This window comes from Oxyura jamaicensis, chromosome Z, assembly GCF_011077185.1.
Source record: "Oxyura jamaicensis isolate SHBP4307 breed ruddy duck chromosome Z, BPBGC_Ojam_1.0, whole genome shotgun sequence".
In the NCBI taxonomy this organism is placed as follows: domain Eukaryota; kingdom Metazoa; phylum Chordata; class Aves; order Anseriformes; family Anatidae; genus Oxyura; species Oxyura jamaicensis.
This window is the reverse complement of record NC_048926.1, coordinates 79,874,831-79,881,502: the sequence shown is the minus strand read 5'-3', so window position 1 is coordinate 79,881,502 and position 6,672 is coordinate 79,874,831.

Below are 6,672 nucleotides of genomic sequence, written 5' to 3'. Positions count from 1 at the left end.
AAAAAAAAAAAAAAAAAAAAAAAGAAAGAAAGAAAAGGCAATTCATAAATTACATTTGTTTACCTAGAATTGGACTTATTACAACGTCTTTACGTAGCTATAAATAAAAACTATATTTACTAAATTATTTACAGAATAACTCATGTTATAAATATTAAGTCTGATTTTAACAATCATAACTCTCATTTTCAAAGTAAGATTTTTTTTTCCTCTGTTATCAATGGTATCCTTTATGTAAGGAAATATAGGACTGCCTTAACTTGTGAGAGCTTATTTATCAGTGCATAGAATTGCAGTGAAATCACTGTAAACAATTCGTATCATCTTATTGAAAGGAATTAATTTTAGGATGAGGTTGATATGTCTTTAATGCCTCATGCCATGTTAAGTACATAAAAATAGACTTCAGTGAGATCAATTGTATGTGTCTTCTGATTAGATCAATTCTATATATAAAAAAATATAGTCTGAAACCTTCCCCAGGAAAAAGATGCACATGGTCAGTTTAATAATATGGTTTCATAGATCCAAGAATAGAAATAATTTAATGGTGAATTTATTTAGTACTTTTAGAAGAAAATGCTCAGAAAAAGAATGGGATTTGTTAAGTTGGGGTGAAAGTTACCACTGACACTATCATAAGAGGTTTTTATGAATACGGCAAGGAAGGCAAAAGATGTTGTAGGATCTCTTTGGAAGAAGAATAGTAAATAACATCCAAGGACAACTTTTACAGATTGCCAACTACTTGATAGCCAACAGATAGCCAACTAAATCATGATTTTCACATCAGTTCTGGAGGTATTTTCTTAAGAACAGGAAAGCATTTCACCTCTATGAAGAGCTGATATGGCCACACATAAAACTGCTTCATTGGAATGAGCATGTATGATTATGTTATTTCAATGGAAGTTTGTCATATTTCATGACAAGTTATATTCTATGGAAAGAATAGTGAATTTTCGAAATAGAGAGTCAGTGTTTCTGTTTTGGTTCGGCTTGGTTTCATTTGCTTGATTTGTTTGTTTTAAATGCTCGTGTTTTTTTTTTTATATTTGAAGGGAAAAGGCTATCTTTCAATATATTTTCATGTCTGCCAAGCTAAAAATCATTCTGACATTATCATGGCAATTCTAGAAAAAGAAAGAAAAATGAAGTAAAATAGGAAATAGACTTACATCACCTGTTGCTATTGGGTTAATATACACATATTTTTCTGAAGAAGGAAGCTTATTTTTTTTCAGCTGTCATTTAAATTTTCAGATACAAAACATTTTAAGTACTACATAAATATATATATAATAAAATATTTAGATCTTCATAGCTTCCAATAAACCTCTAGTTATCATAAAAAGTTGGGCTGGAGGGAACTTCAAGAAGTCATCTAGTCACCCATCTGTACTTCATGGTCTGAAATATACATTCTACAACTTATTTATGTACTAGTAATTACCCAACAAGTTGATTATATTTTACCAAATGCAGCAGAATTTCAATCCTTCAGCCAAGATTACGTTATATTTAAGCCAAAAATAATGCAGCAGCAATAATGTAAACACACACTATGGCACCTTCTAAAGTCTCTGGTCCACTACAATTTGTACAAACACTGGTCGCTTAAAAACCTTACAAAACTGAATTTCAGGAGGACTGCTACACTAATACTCAAAACATATTTCTCAGCTTTTCACGGTTTCATGCTCTAACTATTGTTCCTCTTTTCTGGTGCTCCTTCAGGAATTCTTGCTTTATAAAATGCTATCGTGAAGGGTTGAAGGATTCTTTTCCTCCCACTTGTATACTGTCAAGGGATGCTTTTTGAAGACCTCTCTTTCACCATCAAGAGCTAGGGAGGCAGACCTGATGGCCTTGTGGGATTTAATTAGAGTTCACCAAGTTAGAATCTCCAAGCTCTCAAAGCCCTAATTTAAATATAAGTTCAGTCACTCTTCAACTGTTCCTTAGGTCCTTATTAAAATTTCAAGTTATTAAAGAGAATATTCGAAGTTTTTTTTTTTTTTTTTTTTTTTTTAAATAAATAAAAAATAAAATAGAAATGTGCCTCACACAAGCAGCCATTCTGTGTTAAAACCCTTGTCTATTGCTTGTGACAAAAACTGCCACATTTACACTATTCAGTGACCAATCGGAGAGCTGGAGAGACACCTGCATGGCCAGAATGAGCTGATATTGGATAACATGCACATATCAAAAGCACTTGTTCTGGGGGTATCTGACCTAATGTAGTCTTGCAGTAATAACAAGTACTATTTCTCTCATTCTGTGTGATTGCTGTAATATTTTTTCCGTTAAGATGTCATTCAAAAGGCTCATTTTACACTGATGACACATCAGATCCATTTAGAATAAACTTTCTTGTCAATCAAAGCTTTACAACATGTGGCTATGCTGAAGAAACTATATATAACAAGGTTTGTGACTGACAATGTGGCTACACAGCAATTTTAAAAAAATACAAAACACACTGCATTTTTTAAATGATATGCTGGCAGCAGCATTCACACCCCAAGAAAAAATGACTCCACAGAAAAGGCAGGTTCACAAATGGAAGGGACCAAAGTGAGAAGAGAAAGAACCACTCTGATTGTGGGGAAATTAAGCAGAAAGGAGAAGGTGTAGCACAGGACAGCAGAAAATTGTCTGGCTCCCCACCCTTTCATGGAGAGTTGGCAGGTACAGCATCTCATAGCATTTTCTCTATTTTATGTTGCCTGTGATTTGAAACAGTCTCCTGATTCCTTAAATTATAGCCAAGATCACAAAGCTTCCCACTGTGTTTTTCTTGTTTCCATGTACCTATCAAATCACTTGAGTTCAGGTTTGTATGGCTCACAGTGATGTCAGCTAGAAGCAATGACTGGAAGATGATCACGAACAACTCTCATTTGTCTGATTTACTTTAATTCTGCAATTGTCTAATTGACAGTCTCACACTTCATATATACTAACTTAAAATACCTAGGCTTGGGATTAAAAGGCATCTGGAAATTAACTGGAAGAGGATTAAATAATGTTAAATGATTTGGGTGTACTTCTAGTAAAATTTCTATTAATACTGATTTTATTTTATTTTATTGAATAAAAAGAAGCCAATTTAATATTTGTGTGCTGAGCGGATTAATCACACATTGCCAGAAATATATGTCAAAGTTAAATTGCATATGTAAAGGGGAAAATTTCCTGCCTGGACTTCCACTGATTTCATTGCAGATATAATTGAGGTTACTCTAAAAATATCCACATATCATTCAATTTTGCACATACTAGGAATGAACTCAGGCAGTTAAATTTAGATTTGGTTCAAAGTTTGAACTTTCTCCCTTCTGAGAACTTTTGGAAAGTGTTGGAATAGGATGAGGAGATTGGAGGCAGTGTTTGGTTTTGGCTTGACTTCCAGACTACAGACACACACACACAAAATAAACAACAAACCAAATTAAAACAAAACAGGTAACAGGTCATAAGTTAAATATCATCATGTATTAATTCCCAGAGTGCAGGCAGCCATTTACACAAGCTTCACAAAGAGAAGTGCACTTTCTGTATTTCTAATCATAAGTGAATTTTCAGACACATTGCTCACAGGGACAAATAGTCCCTCCCCAGTTTCCTGCAGCCACCTTTAGGCACTGGCAGGCCACTGTGAGGTCTCCTTGGAGCCTTCTCTTCTCCAGGCTAAACAATCTCAATTCCCTCGGCTTGTATTCATAGAAGAGGTGCTCCAGCCCTTTGCCCATGCCATCTTTCTTACACAGCCCTTCTATTTCATCCTAGTGTTCTGGCAGCCTTCCGTTCAGTTTGTCGTTCCTTATTAAATCTATATTGTTTAACTTTCCAAAATAATTTTGAAGAACATACCGTTTCTGTGTAAGACTAGTTGAGTGCTAAATCTATATTCTTTATAACATTTTGAAATTTTAAGCAGCGAGTGATGTTCCATGGAAATCCAAACAGGTACCCACAAAATTCGCTGAAAATAATTTTCTTGAATTTATGGAGTAAAAAAAAAAAAAAAAAAAAAAAAAAAAAAAAGCTCTCAGATCTAAAGTTAAATTGTGGGATTAAATAATGATGAAACAGCAAAAATAATACCAATAAAATAAAATAAAATAAAATAAAATAAAAACAATAAAAAATTTTGCATTAATTGCTTCATGCCATGTTATCTCATTTATCAGGATCTTCATGTCTACAGCTATGTCATGCTTTCTCTAAACCTGTCATATTTGTGTAAAGTCGTTGTCTTGCAGCTTGGATTTGGTAGCAGGGCAGAGCACAGCAGCTGCCCCATGTCAGAGAGGAGCCAGCTCCAGCTGCTCCAAAAGGGACCTGCTGCTGGGTGGGAAGGTGGGTGGACGGTGTTTTTAGTTTGCTTTTAGCTTTTCACTGTTCTAGTCCGCTAGTGATAGGCAATAAATTACATTAATCTCCCTACGCTGAGCCTGTTTTGCCTGTAATGATAATTGTTGAATGTTCCTTTTCTTTATCTCAACCCTTGAGCCCTTTCCAGGGTATTTTCTGCCCTTATTTTCTTTGAGGAGGAGGGGGAGTAAGAGAGAGGTTGTGGTGGAGTTCTGCTGCCCAGCAGGTACTCATGAATTAGAAGAGATGTGGGCCAAAGACAAGAAACAGTTCTGGCAATAGGATATAAAAGTAGAAGAAAATGGAAGACTATTTATTTAGTTGGTCTCAGCTATGAGGACATTTTCGATGTAGGTGCTCTATAGAAAGACTGAAGAGAGAAAGAGGGATGGGACCTTAATTTTTTATTTTATTTTATTTTATTTTATTTTATTTTATTTTATTTTATTTCCCCCCCCTGGGGAACTGACATCAAAGGTTCCTACTTAAAAACATGAAAAGAACTTGGATGGTAAGTGGAAGATTTAGAAGAAACTGCTAGGAGTTCAATCCGAAAGAACTTCAAGAAGCTTAATATATCTAATAATTTTCCTATAAAATGTTTTCTTTTAATAAAACCTGATGGAAACATGCTTTGCTGGAATTTCTCCAAGTGACTGTCACTGAAGATAGTTTAGGCAATGCCTGTAGGGGAGTCAAAGCTGTAAAACTTGTAGAAAGAACATACAGGCAGATGAGAGCTTGTGGGAATGAGCACTGGCAGCTTACCATGACCCCGCTTTTCCCTGTATCAAAGTCCATGTTGCATATTATGAGTACCAAAGTCCTAATGCCCTTTAAGAAAAGCCATTCCAGACCAGATAAAGGATCAGCCAAATGCATTATTTTGTGTCTGGCAGTTTTCAAATTACATCCATAAAGAGAAGTCTGAAAGCAGAACAAGCTTTTAGTGATACATCCCCAAACACTGTCCCAGTCTTCAACAGTTTGTGGATCAAGAACATCACAATTCAGTGGCGATACTTTCTTAAAGAATGTATACATTTATTTATACATTTATTACAGGCCTAAATATACATAGAGATAAATTTTAAAATTATAAGTAGAATCTGACAGACATAGCTTAGCAAATACATGTTACTGTGTCCTTGAGTCTATCGCACGTTCTATGATTGTACTGCTGCTACATCTGCAGCAGTTTCCAAGTCTGTCAAACAGAAAAAAATAAAAATGAAAATAAAATAAAAATTAATTATGTGCCCATAGCTAGAACCTTTTGTCTTAACCAGGATTACACAAAGAGTTTCGCAAAGCATCTGCTCCAGCACTGCAACCCCACTGCACTGAACCACGCTATGCCAGAAGTTAAGTTTTGCTAGTACACAAAATTAATCCTACCTGCTCAATAACATATATCTGAGATTCTGAGATGGTACATTACTTTTACAAGAGTTTCCCAAAGTATGTTTGTTTGTTTGTTTTTCAAGTAATAGCAAAATATTTTTGTGTTATACAGAACTGTTCCTGTGTATGTTTTGGAGAGATGTTCATGATCTTTTTACAGGAAACATGACCACTTTTCTGTTTGTTAAAGAAGGGAAAAAGAGGAGGAAGTTTTTTTAGTGATTTCTCATGTAAAATCTCCAATGCATTGAGTAGTATTTTGTCTTTAGCACCTATGAGCTGTCTCCTTTTCTGACAGGCAAATGATTGGAATCAGTGAAAGGGATATTGTTAAAGTGTACAGCAAAGCATATACGATTGAAATAACTGCCATTAAAAGTGGCATTTCAATTAAAATTTCCCTAAACATTTATTATGAAACACCTGTTGTTATTTATTAATTTACCTATTCCAATTCAACATTCTTTCACATTGTGGTGGTACATTAGTGTCTTTCTCTGTTGATAAAGGAAAAAAACAAAACAAAACAAAACAAAAAACCAGTTAATTGATTAAAAATGTTTATAGAGAAAAGTTATTTCCCTACTGTAACTTAAATGATGATGTGAAATACTAAGAAAAATTGTTTAATGGGAAGATATGACCACAAAAAAAAAAAAAAAAATACAAAACGCATCAACAAAAATGGTCATGCATGTACAAACTTGAATTAGCTTTAAACTAGCTCACTTGGTACAAAACCAGCATACTTGTCCTACCTCAGTGCAATCTTGTTTAAATCTGTTGAAGACGGTACATTCACTGTGACTACAACATGGACATAATAACAACTGGAAGAATTTTTTCTTGCATCACTTTTAATCATCAGTGAAGAATGAGGAAAAT